This window comes from Medicago sativa, chromosome 5, assembly GCF_051527215.1.
Source record: "Medicago sativa cultivar Bolivia chromosome 5, Bolivia_mono, whole genome shotgun sequence".
NCBI lineage: Eukaryota > Viridiplantae > Streptophyta > Magnoliopsida > Fabales > Fabaceae > Medicago > Medicago sativa.
The window spans coordinates 5,436,167-5,451,546 of NC_140753.1; the positions used below are offsets into that span (position 1 = coordinate 5,436,167).

Sequence of the window (15,380 nt, forward strand, 5' to 3'; positions counted from 1 at the left end):
TTTGCTAGAACACACCCACTAATTTTGATGTGGGAGTGTTTTAGCAAAGCTACACCTTAGGATGTAATTAACCACTTTTTAGTTATTTACTTGCTAAAACACTCCCACATAAAAACTAGTGGGTGTGTTCTAGCAAATGCATATAGGATTTGCTAGAACACTCCCACTTGTTATTGTTAGAAGGTGTGTTATAGCAACATACACCTTAGGGTGTATTTAATCACTTTTTAGTTATTTACTTGCTAAAACACTCCCACATAAAAACTAGTGGGTGTGTTCTAGCAAACCCCATATATATATATATATATATATATATATATATATATATATATATATATATATATATATATATATATATATATGGGACTGTTAACTTGCACCCACCTAAAAACACTAAGGTGCAAGTTAACAAGCTGCACCTACTTGTACTTTACTAAAACACCCTTTTGTCTCTATTAAACTTTATTTTAATTAAAAGGACATTTTTGTAAATAGCATAAATAATATTTGTTTATAATAGAAAAACATGGGTGTTTTGGTAAATAACTAGTAGGTGCAGCTTGTTAATTTGCACCTTAGTGTTTTTAGGTGGGTGCAAGTTAACAGTGGGGGTAAATAACTAGTAGGTGCAGCTTGTTAACTTGCACCTTAGTGTTTTTAGGTGGGTGCAAGTTAACAGCCCCCATATATATATATATATATATATATATATATATATATATATATATATATATATATATAATGTACTATAATTTTTTTTTTTAGGAATGTACTATAAATTTTTGTTACTTTGATACAAATTGTAACAAACAAAACAATGTTATCATCTTTCAACAAAATAAGTCATTTTTATCTTTTTCTAACTACACCAATAATATAAAAATTATAATATAAATTCTTTTTTTTTTAGTTCTTATCTTTGACTAACGTTTAAACGAACTCTTCATGTCAGTATGTCCACGTTTTTAATGTGTTAACGCGTATAAATTATAAGTAATGTTTATATGAGATTGTGACTATGATATTGGTTAAAATTATTGATATAGATGTTTGTTACTTTTTAATTATAACAATCCGTGATTACTTTTTAACAATTCTCGACAACCCCGACAATAAAGGATATAATATAAATTATTATCTTTTTTCAATATTTTTCTTTTAACAATAATATATCAAATACAATACAAATTCTTATCGTTTTCAATAACCCCGACAATATAATATTATTACAGAGAAATTTATTTAAGATTATAATTGAAATAATAAAAAAGTTGATCCAAAAATCATGCCTCCTCTTTTATACTCCCTCCGTCCCTATATCTAAGCACTCATTTGACTTTATTTTTGTCCCTAAATCTAAACCCATTTTCAAATTACTAGATGCATTTATTATTTTTTTCCTAAACATACCCTTAATTAATACTACTAACTTATCTTGAAATTTGAAAAGTCAAATTTAATACATATACAAACAAAGGACAATTTGGTAATATTAACACACAAAACAGACATATTAATTATACTGACAGCTTTTCTTAAGAAATGTGAAAAAAGTAAATGGAGGTTACATTAAGGGACGGAGGGAGTATAGTACATGTGACGTCAACAATTTAACATTATTATAGATAATTTTGTTTAAGGGTATAGTTGGAAGAATAGAAAAGAGAACCTAAAATCCTCTATTTTATTTATATATAGTATATAGTCAAAAAAAGTATAGATAAAGATATATTTTTTTTGAAATAGATTAAGATTTTTTTAGGAAGTCAAACATTCATAATTTTTTTTATGTAATAATTCATTTTTTTTAAGGAAGTAGTAATTCATAATTGTTATATCATTAAAATCTTAAATAAATTTAAATAAATTTCTTGAAGAGTACCGTAATATGATTTTTGGATCAACTTTTTTAATATCAATAATAACAAATTTTAATATCAATTTGAACGAAACAAAATGTAACATAATAATAACAATTTTTAATATCACGTATTTAATTAAGAGTTTAATTATATTTCTTGAAGTCAATTAAAAAAAAATATAGTTCATTATGAATATAAATTTTTTACACAATTAACAAATTACAATCTCGGTCAAAAAAAACAAATTAGATCCTTCGACAGGTTATATAGTTAGAGGAGCGTACCGTACTCTTACTGAATACAGTTAGAGGAGCGTACCGTACTCTTACTGATGGTGCGTCCCTCAACCTCGGTGTTGCTTGGGTCCCTGATGACATTATGTGGGGGAAGGACATTCCGCTTAAGGTCTCGATTTTTGCGTGGCGGACATTTCGTAACAGGTTATCTACTAAGGATAATTTATTCCGTCGTGGGATTATTCACCAGGATCATCAATTGTGTGTTGGTGGGTGTGGAGTGCAGGAGACTGTTGTTCATTTATTTTTAAATTGCGGTACCTTTGGTATTGTTTGGCAAATGGTTCAGCGGTGGTTAGGAGTTTACACAACTCTGCCGTCTACTTTGATGGAACATTTCTTTCAGTTTAGTACAGCTGCAGGTTATGCAAAAGGGAGGAGAAATTTCATGTTTTTGATTTGGTTTGCAACTTCTTGGGTTCTCTGGAAGGAAAGAAACAATAGAATTTTCCGGGGCGAAGAAACCACTACTCTTAAGCTTTTGGAAAATATAAAAATTCTTTTCTTTTGGTGGCATAAGGCAAAATTTACAGCTTACATTTATCAGTTTTATGATTGGTGCCAAAACCCTTTGCTTTGCTTGGGTGGTGCTTAATTTTTGTTTTATTGATGTTTGAACTCTCGTTGTAATCTTTGGCCATTTCTCTTTGGCACACCTTGTACTAGAGGGATAGCTGGTTGTTAATATATTTCATTTTGATTTCTTAAAAAAAAAACAAATTACAATCATTCATATGCATAATTTTATAAGTAAATATCTTTATTTGACAATCATAAAAAATCTGCATACTATTAGTGTATATAAATTCCTCGAAAAAAATTAGTGTATAATTAATTGTAATTTTTTTTACCAAAAAAGTAATTATTATCTGTTGATAATAGTATAAAATTTTTTACACATATCAAAATTAAACTTTTTCTTTTTTGCATAATTAATAAAGAAATAAACAAACAAATGGAGTAACTTTTTTGGTGATTTGCAAGTTGGTCAAAGTTGTGTACCATCGTTGAAAAAAGTAGATAGAGACAGAAACTTTTAGAAAAAGGGAACATGATGAATTATGCAATGCTACAAATTACAATCACATTCGGGGCATTCTGTCTACATTTGTTAGGGTAGCATAATAAAGAGGCATCCTCCTATGTTATCCAAAAAGTGACTTTGAGTAAGACAAGTATGTGCATTTGAGCAAACAGATCTCTTTTGTGTTTGGCAATGATAATGGAGATGAGTTATACTTAATAATAGTGTTTACAACAAAAAATAAGTAAAAATTAAAGTTCTAACCCATTTGGGTTGACCTAGTGGCATTGGCTTGGGATCTGGGAGTGTGCTGGCTAATTTAGCTTCTTAAAAAAAAAGTAAAAATTTAAGTTCTTTTTAAACCAAGGTAAAGGTTACACGAGGTAGAGTAAAAAATTCAATTACATGGTAGCAAAGTTTAAAAGACATAATTTATTCAAAGAAAACTTAAACTTATTTTAATTTAATTTTTTAAACTTTACTGGCTTATGTTGGATTTTCAATGTTTCGTCATTTTAAAAAGTATGATATATAATTATCTAAAAAAAATTATGGGTCAAGACTACTCTTTCAAATTTTCAATAGTTCTATACTTTTGAGACTGGATATTTGTTCTATACTCTTGAGACTGGATAGTTAAATGAAAAAAATTGAAAATTATTCTTTAGGTTTCGTTTTTTTCTCCCGGTTACTCTAAAAAGATAAAAATGCCTCTAACAACGGTTTAGACTTTAGTGTTGCTCGCTCTCCAAAGACAATTAACTGTCACTCTCACATACCATCGGCATTTAAATGTCGTTGTAATTTTTTTATGAGGAACGTTGTTTAAACGGTCACTTTTTAAGATAATTTATTGGACAACTAAAATATACAAAGATTTAAATGTCGTTGTAATTTTTTTATGAGGAATGTTGTTTAAACGGTCACTTTTTGAGACAATTTATTAGACAACTAAAATATACAAAGAAATATAAGGATTGTCACAAAAACCAAAACAATTGAATAAAAAGTAGAAATACAATGTGAGTACAAGGGCCGCATTCCAGATCGAGGGATGGACAAACGACATAAATCTATCACAGTCCACCAACTAAGCAAGAAGCGACCACGACAGATAAAATCCTTAGGTACGATGAACGACTACTACCGTCAACACAGAGCATCTACGCACCTCGCCCTTTCGAGCAACATCAGGACAAAACCAGTAATGTTGAATCGAGATATGCATCCAACAGAACAATGCCAAAGCTAAAGAACTCAAATCTTCAATCCTGAAAACCAGATTCAAGATTTTCAGACTAAATCACAGAATTGAAACAAAGCCACCACCCATATTCATCACCACGGAACAAGACAAAAACAAACACCACTAAACAGAAAGAAAAAAAAAATAGCAAAAACTATATCGAGAAACTCACGATCTGACATAATCAATCACAAAAAAACTAGCTCACAACCGCGTCGGCGCCAAAGCAGTACAAGACCAATGACGACAACAAAATCAACTCACACCAAGACTGTGAGAGGACAGCCGCGGCGGCGCTTTACTGGTGACGATCCGAAACCCATAAATATATTTTTCATTTACGCATAAAAACACGGGACATTTATTTATCACTAATAAACATAAAAAAATATGGGACACATATTTATCATCATTGTGGCAAAAAAAATACGAACATGATTAAAAATTCACGGGATAAATAATTTCCAATGATAAATGAAAAAAATAATTTGCATTGCACGGGTTAAAACACTAGTAAATAAATAAAATAGGTGGAATTATCCGTCATGTTTGGACCTGTTCCGCTATTAACGAGAAACACTGTGGATAGACCAACTTGAGGGAGTAGACTCCAACACATATGTTGCCCTGCTAATAGACGGGTTGACGAGTTGGTCCGTCTAACAAATAAATTTTAATTATTTTTAGACTGAAAAAATATGTTAATGTTAAAAAAAAAAAGGTCAAACAATAACTCCACCATCATAAATCCAACAATATTAAACAGATATCAATAATTCTACCAACATAACTATTCATGACATACACAACAAAATAAATTTATTTCAATTTTTTTTGTTGGTGCAACATTTTATTTCAATTCTTTTTTTTTAAGAAGCTAAAATGGAATATCATTAAACAAACCTCTTTGTTTTCTCCGCACAAGGCGTGCTGAAGAGAAGTAAAGAGAGAATTCAAGTTACATCAGAAATAGGTAAGGGACGCCTGCATGAAAATAAAATAATCGTCACAAGAAATTTAAAGGAATAACCCACTACGAATAGTTGTCAAAAGCAAGATTTTTGTGCTTCGCTTTCAACCAACCAAAAGATTGAGTCTTAATTTTGTCAAGCAAGTGGTCAATAGAATTATTTGAGTTCTTGAAGATTCTGGCATTTTTTTTCTTTCTATAAGACCCAAGCTGAAGAAAACCAAACTAAACGAATAATATCTTTCTTTCGTTTAGAAAAACCACCAAAGGAACCAAAGCTAAATGATGTGAAATGTTAAGTGGATTAACCAAGACAAAGCCTAACCAATCGTATACAACTAATCAAATTTGACGGAAAAAGTTACAATGAAGAAATATATGAGCGGCGTCCTCTAGATTCCCACCGCCCCCCACACATCGTTGAGAAGTAACGGAAGCACCCCTCTCTTTACCAAATTGTCATTTGTTGGTAAGCGGTTGAGAATAAGGCGCCACACAAAAAGATTGACTTGGAGAGGTGCATCTTTGTGCCAAGGAACATGGATGCCATCAACATTGGTATGCTGAGTAGAAGATTGTTGGAGTAGATTGTAGGCACTGCTGACGATGTATTTTGAAATGTGAATATTCCACCACCACATATCAGTAATATCATCCTGCAAAATAATTGAGTTCAAACAAGCGCTACACTCCCTCAGTTTCTCCTCCTCCCACGCCCGTAAAGGCCTACGCCACTTCTAAGACTCTCCACTCTCACTCCGCCGTAAGTGCTCCATTTCAGCCACCGTAGCCATCTTGTTGTCAGAAAGTTAAAAAAAAAAACGGTTGAACTCCATTTCAGCCACCCTTTTTTTTGTGGTGGCCAGGGTTCGAACCCCAGACCTTGCATATAACCCCTTTAATAATAAAGTTAAAGTTGTTAGGCAATTTTATATTGTTTTTAACTTAAAAGCTATCCTTAAACTAATAATTTTTTGTTATTTTTTTTTATATTTTTTTATTGAAAGTCTTGATCATAAAAAAATATAATATTTTACAAATTGAAAAAAAAGTATTTTAAAATTTTATTAAAAAGACTGAATGATTCTATGTTTTTAGTTCCTACAAAATCATGAACTTTCATTTTTAGCCTTTAACAAAAATTAGTCACTTTTAATCCATATTTTAATTTAGGCAAAATTACACTTTTACTCCCTTAACTTTATTTTAGGTAACAGTTTAGTCCTTTATCTTTTTTTCATTTCAATTTTGTCCTTTTGATCCATTTTCATATGAGTTTTTAAGCTTAAAATTCATGATTTTATTTTCTTATGGTTTTTCAGTCTTCAAATCTATGATATTTGTCTATGTTTGCATAAGAATATTAAATTTGAAGCTTGAAAATGTATATGAAAATGGACAAAAAGGACCAAATTGAAATGAAAAAAAGATAAAGGACCAAACTGTTACATGAAATTAAGTTAAGAGACTAAAAATGTAATTTTGCCTTTAATTTATAGGGACTACTTTGAGGACTAAAAATTGAGTTGTGGAGACTGGGTATCTATATGATTATAGCTAAAAATGATTTGTTTATAATTTAATTAATATAATGAGAGAAAGGGAGGGAAAAGTTATTGTAGAACTTGTAGGGTGTCAATACAATAGAGATGATTTGCCTTCTCTGACACCTCTAGTTTTTTTGTTTAAAAAAAATGACACATTTGTAAAATCAGACCATAATTTATGTATAGATAGAAAAACAAATAAGAACAATAGAAAAAAGAGTTTCATAGTTATGCAAAAGAGTATGATTAAGATTGTGTCAAAGAGATTAAAATCAAATCAAAAGATGGAAAAATAAGAATGAAATCCTGAAGAGGAAAAAAATGGACTAAGATTGTATCAAACATTGCAAAACGAAAACCAACTACTAGTTGTCTTTATTTTTTTTTTAGGGCAAATTATTATAGAAAGTATTAACATGGGATAAGAATGACTAAAGAAGTTGTTGAACTTTTTCATCAAATATTGTGTGCATGCATCAAAAGTGTTGCCACTGAAAAAATAAATAAAAAATAAAAATCAACAAACTACAACTTTAATACAAGGAAGAGAGAATGATGAGATGATACATGAAGAGAGAAGGAAATAAAAAAAAATGGCGGTTATGAATATACTCATGTATAAAGTGTATTTATGAGTGATTTTGTTTGTGGATAATTTGATCATGAAAATGGTGGATTAGTAGGATAATAGAAGTGTTTTTTTTTTTTTGTGTGTGTTGTATGTGTAAGTGATATGAGTTAGTGGTGATATATAAGTTATTTTTTCTACGTTTTAATTTAAATTTCTATTTTCTTAAGTTAATGGTTAATTAATAGAATTAGAGTTTTGGAGGGAAATTATTAGGAAAAACTTGTAAGATTGTAATTATAAACGATGATTTGGGAAATGAAGCTATAAATTTATTCCCTCCGTCTCAAAATAATACAGGTATGTGCAAGATTTTTAAGAAAATAATGAATTGTGTTGATTTCAATGATAAAATTAGTATTATATACTAAAATATCTTTATTAATTATAGTTAGTGGAATAATTAAGTTACATGAAATTCAAAATTTTTTTGGTGGTGACATGAAATTCAATTTAATAAATAAGGGTGTAACTATGGAAAAAAATAATAAAAAATACTAAAGAGATAATTATGAATGAGATATATGATGGTTTAGGATTAAATCAAGTAGTATTGATTATAACATCGATTTGTGATGTTTTAATCCGTGGGTATTTAATATTGGTTTACTTCACATTACTAATATTTTTCTTGCTTGCACAGTAGTTACAATTGAATTTATATTTCATTTTTCATTTTTTGACAAATGATACTTTGTTTCAGATGTTTGTTCCATGGTATTTTATAGACCAATTCTTGTATCCGATTTTGTTACAAAGAAATTGAATTTGAATGTCTGAAGGCAACTGTCTGCTAAAGAGCATGCTAAGGTATTTGTGATGGATTTTTATTTTTATTAAAGAGCATGCTAATAATGTCATGCTAATGCTAGTTTTCTTTATTTCCTGTCTGACACCTAGAGTTTGAAATACACATCCGACACAATTGCCATTTTGTCGTAAAAAGGTCAAAAAGACGACTGAATCTACTCTTCAAGGTAGCTCCTTCCAAACAAGGATCCTGCCAAAATAAAGTGTTTACTTCATCCCCATCTCCTTCATAAGTGATTGTTAAACCAACCGTCAACCCCGTCTTGATCGCCACCCTTGATGCTAAGCAAGTTTCTCCACCACACCGGAGTTATTGATAGAAAAGTTTTTTTTTTTATTTTAAGTATGATATAAATGTTTGTTGTATAAATATATTATTGGATATATTTATAATATAAGTTTTTTTACGCAAGAATATAAGTTAATTGTTTTAATTTTTTTTCACAATTATTTGAATACTGAAAATAAAAATTGTATAAAAATAAAAAATAAGTGAAACCACTTACATTTAATGTCTCTCGCACTCTTAGATAAAAAAAATAAATGAAATAGAAGAGAGGTAGAATAGTGATATGAAAATAGGATAAAAACTAAACTTTTTAAACGGTAGAAGGTAAATCATGAAATTTGTAGAGCTCGTTTGAATCATTATTGTTGTGTATAAGAAAGTTTTGTAATTTAAAATATGCAAAATTTAATATTTTATATCTTATGAGGAAATAAGAATATACTATCATACAATAAATTATAAATTATAATAATCTTCTAGTATATTGTAACTTTATTGGAACATATAACTCTAATGAAAAAATTACACACACAACTACATAGTATATTAAGACAAATGATTTTCAATTTATGGGATAATTTATAGGATTATAAAATTAAAAAAGTTATAATAATAAAATGAGAGTTTTGAAGAGAAAAGTTATGGTAGAACTCGTGAGATTGTAATAATTGAATTGTGGAGACCGGATATCTATATGATTATAGCTAAAAATGATTTGTTTATAATTTAATTAATATAATGAGAGAGAGGGATGGAAAAGTTGTTGTATCACTTGTAGGGTGTTAATACAATAGGGATGACTTGGCTTCTCCGGCACCTCTAGTTTTTTTGTTTAAAAAAAATGACACATTTGTAAAATTTGATCGTAATTAATGTATAGATAGAAAAACAAATAAGAACGATAGAAAACAGAGTTTTATAGTTATGCAAAAGAGTAGGATTAAGATTGTATCAAACAGATTAAAATCAAATCAAAAGGAATATGGAAAAATGAAAATGAAATCCCCAAGAGGAAAAAGATGGACTAAGATTGTATCAAACATTGCAAAACGAAAACCAAATACTAATTCTCTTTATTTTTGTTTTGGGCATATTATTATAGAAAGTATTAACATGGGATAAGAATGACTAAATAAGTTGTTGAGCTTTTTCATCAAATATTGCGTGCATCAAAAGTGTAGCCACTGAAAAATAAATAAAAATCAACAAACAACAACTTTAATACAAGGAAGAGAGAATGATGAGATGATACATGAAGAAAGAAGAAAATAACAAAAAAAATGGTGGTTATGAATTTACTCATGTATAAAGTGTATTTATCAGTGATGTTGTTTCTGAACAATTTGATCATGAAAATGGTGGATTAGTGGGATAATAGGAATTTTTTTTTTCTCCTTTAAAAAAAAAGGAATGTTTTTTTTTTTTTTGTGTTGTATGTGTAAGTGATATGAGTTAGTGGTGATATTTTTTTTTGTGAAGAAAATGAGTTGGTGGTGATATATAAGTTATTTTTTCTACTTTTTGATTTAAATTTCTATTTTCTTAATTTAATGGTTAAGGATGTGCATGTTGCAGTTGTTCAGTTCTTTCAATCTGGTTGGTTACCCCCTAACTATAACTCTAACACCCTCATCCTCATTCCTAAGACTCCAAATGCTAATAGTATTGATCAGTACAGGCCCATTGCTCTGGCTAATTTTAAATTCAAGATAATATCTAAAGTGTTAGCAGATAGATTGTCACAGATTCTTCCTTCTTTAATCTTTAAGGAACAAAGAGGATTCATTAAGGGTAGGAATATAAAAGACTGCATAGCTCTAACCTCTGAAGCAGTCAATGTTTTGGATAAAAAGTGTTTTGGTGGGAATCAGGCCCTTAAAGTTGATGTCTCAAAAGCATTTGATACTCTAAATTGGGATTTCTTATTAAAGGTTTTGAAAGGTTTTGGTTTTCATCAAACTTTTTGTTCTTGGATTTGCTCTGTTCTCCAATCAGCAAACATGTCAATATCCATCAATGGTAATCAGCAAGGGTTCTTCACATGTAATAGAGGAGTGAGGCAGGGGGATCCACTGTCCCCTCTTCTTTTATGTATAGCTGAAGAGGTCTTAAGCAGAGGTATCAACAAGTTGGTAGCAGATGGAAAGGTTGATTTGATTAAGGCTTATAGACATGCCAGCATTCCTTCACATTGTTTCTATGTGGATGATCTAATGGTCTTTTGCAAATGGAAAGTCTCCACCCTCCAAGATTTAAAAGAATTGTTCACTAGATATGCCTTATCATCAGGTCAGGTTATGAATCTCCAAAAATCCTCCATTTTTCTGGTGGTGTTTCACATGCTAGATTGAATAATATGGTGCAATTGCTAGGCTTCTCCGTGGGCTCGCTTCCCTTCACTTATCTTGGTGCTCCGATCTTCAAAGGAAGGCCAAAAAAGATTTACTTTCAACCAATAGTTGACAAAGTTATGATCAAACTTGCAAAATGGAAGGCATCACTTCTTTCAATAGCAGGTAGAGTTCAATTGGTAAAATCTGTCATACATGGCATGCTGATTCACACCATGAGTGTTTATTCTTGGCCTGTCATCCTGTTAAGAGAGATGGAAAGATGGATAAATTTTTTTATATGGAGTGGTGATATCCATAAAAGAAAGTGGAAGAAAGTTTGCACTAGTTATGAAGAAGGTGGCCTTGGTTTAAGATCATTGGTTACTTTAAATAATGCTACTAATCTTAAAACTTGCTGGGATTTAATTCAGTCAGATGAGCAATGGGCGCATATTCTCATAAGTAGAGTTCTCAGAGATTTAAATTGCATTCATCATCATGTCTCTTCATCAATATGGAATGGAGCTAGAGCTGAATATCATGTTCTTCTTAACAACTCTAACTGGCTTGTTGGAGATGGTCATACTATCAACTGCTGGCAAGATAACTGGTGTGGGGAAATTCTTGCTCAATCTCTCCAGCTAACCCATTATCAGTTTACTACTCTTCCAAAAAAAAACTAAGCGTGTTTATTACTGCTAATCATTGGAATTTTCTAATGATTTGATAACATTGTTCCCCACTTTGAAAATTCTTGCTGATCAGGTTATCATTCCTATTCAGCCTACAAGGGACAAACTAATTTGGAAGCATAGCAGTAATGGTGAGATGACCTTGAAGGAAGCATACAATTTTAAAAAATCAAACTTCACAAAGCCGAGATGGGCAAAGCTGATTTGGTCCAATGATGTTCCTCCATCCAAGTCTCTTATGGTTTGGAGGTTGATGCTTGACAAACTTCCCATTGATGATAACTTGATATCCAGGGGCTGTCAGATTCCATCAATGTGCTCTCTCTGTCATTCAAAAGCCGAAAGCTCCTTTCATCTTTTCTTTGAATGTTCTTACGCACTTAATTTATGGAGATGGTTTGCTGGCGCAATCAATGGTAATCTTAGCTTCCAAACGAAGGAAGATGTTTGGAATCTGTGCAATAGTTCCTGGAATCCACAATGCATGATTGTTTTGATTGCTACCTTAATAAACATTTTCAATGGAGTTTGGTACGCTAAAAACCAGCTTAGGTTCCAAAACAAAAAAAATCCTTTGAAAACCACTCTTAATGTCATACTGTCAAACACGACCCTCTCAGGTAATTTATCTAAAGTTGTTGCCCATGGCAACGTTTCTAATTTTATGTTGTTAAGGATGTTTAGTGTCAAGCTGCACCCCCTAGAGCTCCTAAGGTGATTGATGTAATTTGGATCCCTCATTCCCCAAACTGGACAAAATGCAACACTGATGGTTCAACAAATGGTAGTCTATCTTCTTGTGGGGGAATCTTTAGAGATAGTAACTCGTAATTTCTTCTTTGCTTTGGAGAAAACACTGGATTTGGTGATGCTATTCATGCAGAGATCTCTGGTACATTGAGGGCTATTGAGCTAGCTGAATCTCATAATTGGAGGAATCTTTGGTTAGAGGTGGATTCTCAGTTTGTTATTAAAGCTTTCAAAAATCCTTCTTTGGTTCCTTGGAAACTAAGAACCAGATGGATGAACTGTATTTTGTTGACTTCCAAGATGAACTTCCTTTCTACTCATATATATAGGGAAGGTAACCAATGCGTAGATACCCTTGCAAGTGTTGGCTTTAATGTTTCTAACCTAACTGTTTGGTTATTTTTACCTGACTGTATTATAACTTCTTATGTTAAGGATACGTTAGGGTTACCTAATTTTAGATTTGTAACCTTTTAAGGGTTTTTTTTGGTATGGTCCCCCCGTTCTCTTGTTTCTTGGTTCTTCTTTGTTTCACTCTCTCTATATATATCTTTTAGTAGTCTAGCTCTTTGCTAGCTACTTCTTTTGGTTAAAAAAAAATAGAATTAGAGTTTAGGAGGGAAATTTTTAGGAAAAACTTGTAAGATTGTAATTATAAATGATGATTTGGGAAATGAAACTATAAAATTATTCCCTCCGTCTCAAAATAATACAGGTTTGTGCAACATTTTTAAGAAAATAATTAATTGTGTTGATTTCAATGATAAGATTAATATTATCTAATAAAATATCCTTATTAATTATAGTTAATGGAATAATTAAGTTGGATGAAATTCAATAAATAAGAGTGTAACAAATGGAAAAAAATAATAAAAAAATACTAAAGAGATAATTATGAATGAGATATATGATGGATTAGGATTAAATCAAGTAGTATTGATTATAACATCGATTTATGGTGTCTTAATCCGTGGGCAGTTAATATTTGGTTTACTTCACATTACTAATATTTTTCTTGCTTTGTAGTTACAATTGAATTACTAGTATTTTTCTTACTTAGTAGTTACAATTAGAACTATATTTCATTTTTTGTGACAATTGATATTTTGTTTGTTTCAGATGTTTATTGGAGGATATTTTATGGACCAATTTTTATATCCGATTTTGTTATAAAGAAATTGAATTTGAATGTTTCAAGGCAACTGTGTAATAAAGAGCATGGTATTTGTGATGAATTTTTATTTTTATTATATTATACATTTTTATTAAATGAGGTGATGGAAAATAAGATATTATTTTCTAATAATTTCATGCTTATGCTATTTTTCTTTATTTTCTGACACCAAGAGTTTGAGATACACATCCGACACAATTGCCGTTTTGTCATAAAAAGGTCAAAAAGACGATTGAATCTACTATTCAAAGTACCTTCCTCCAAACAATGATCCCACCAAAATAAAGTGTCTATTCCATCCCCTGTGATTGTTAAACCAACCGCCAACCCTATCTCGATCGCCACCCTTAATGCTAAGCAAGTTTCTCCACCACACCGAAGTTATTCTCCCCCATCGCCACCCTTTTAAATGTCTAAAAATTGTTGTCTGTACGCAAAATTAATACTTTTTATTTTCTTAACAAGTGTCCTTAGAAGATTCACTAACAAGAGCCATGTTTTAATCATAACACAAATATCATCCGATCAATTTTGCCCTTTTTTCAACTAGGATTTGTCCTCTAAAAATTCATTTGGATTGACCTAGTGGTGTTAGTTTATGACATTGGAGTGTGCTCTTCTTAAGGTTTTATGATTGATTCTCCTTTGTGCTAATTTAAGTGGGCTAGTATATATAAAATTAGCTTTGACTTTAAATGGGACTCCACAAGTAAACGATATGATTGAATCCATAGAATTAGTCTGTTTAAGCTGAATACTGAGTATTTATAAAAATAGCAATTTGTCCTCTAAAACAAAGATACAACTGTCTTTCACTAAAAAAAATTAAAATTGATATTTTTCTTTATATGAATTTCTATACGTTGTTTCTCTTCTAGGATCTTCAAAGCTCAAGTAAAAGAATAATGTTGAACACACAATACATAAAGTTTTGTTGGGTATCCATCCAATATTCATAATTTTTTTTCTTTCTTCAAAGTAGTCTAGTCACTGAAGCTCACACGTTTAAATGTGGAGAATTGGGATGTCTAGGATTCGAATCCGACCCCTGCATATATTATGCATTGTTTCTGCCAACTATTGAGTTAAACTCACTGGGACAAGTTTTTTCAAAACTATTAGACAAAGCAACGAAATTTAAGAAAAAATTAACAGAGAAGAATCAAGATCTAATTTTCATGATATTAGAAAATTATGTGTGCTCAGACAGCCAAGGGTTTGTAATCAAATTCTGGGTGAAGATTCCCAGATCAGAAACTCTAGTCACATAAGTATAGTCACAGCACAACATTCAAACAGAAAATACATAAATTGAAAAGAACAACGATACAACAAAATATATCTTATTGAAATTAAGATTCAGAATACAAAAATCCTAATGAACAATATTCATAGATTTAATGTCACATCACATTTTTAATGAATTTAAATATGGAGTTATTTGCCTTATATATACTGTGTACCCGCCTTTTTTATGAGTATCAAATAATTCTCCAAAATAATTTCAAGGTTTCTGATTTTATTTTAAAAAAATGATTTCATGGTTTGCTCTAAATCCGAAACTATGGAAATTCAATCGAAAACAATAGAAACAGTGGGATATAATTAAAAGGAAACGATAAAGAAGCCAAAAATGGATTTAACTTAATTTTGTACAAAGTGGAAAGGCAGCAGCTGGTAAGACTAGCTGGAACAAAATCAGAGCACATAAATGGAAATTGGAATATTTCAGTCCTTACAAACGTGAAAAAACTGTTTG

The 15,380-nt window shown here is 30.6% G+C and overlaps 1 non-coding gene across 1 annotated transcript; it reads right to left on the minus strand.

The window, feature by feature from the left end:
- Positions 1 to 14,815: 14,815 nt before the first annotated feature.
- Positions 14,816 to 14,916, minus strand: LOC146919437 (small nucleolar RNA Z157/R69/R10). Its single transcript, XR_015013075.1, has one exon. It is a non-coding gene; the product is annotated as a small nucleolar RNA Z157/R69/R10 (small nucleolar RNA).
- Between the last annotated feature and the right edge of the window lie 464 nt (positions 14,917 to 15,380).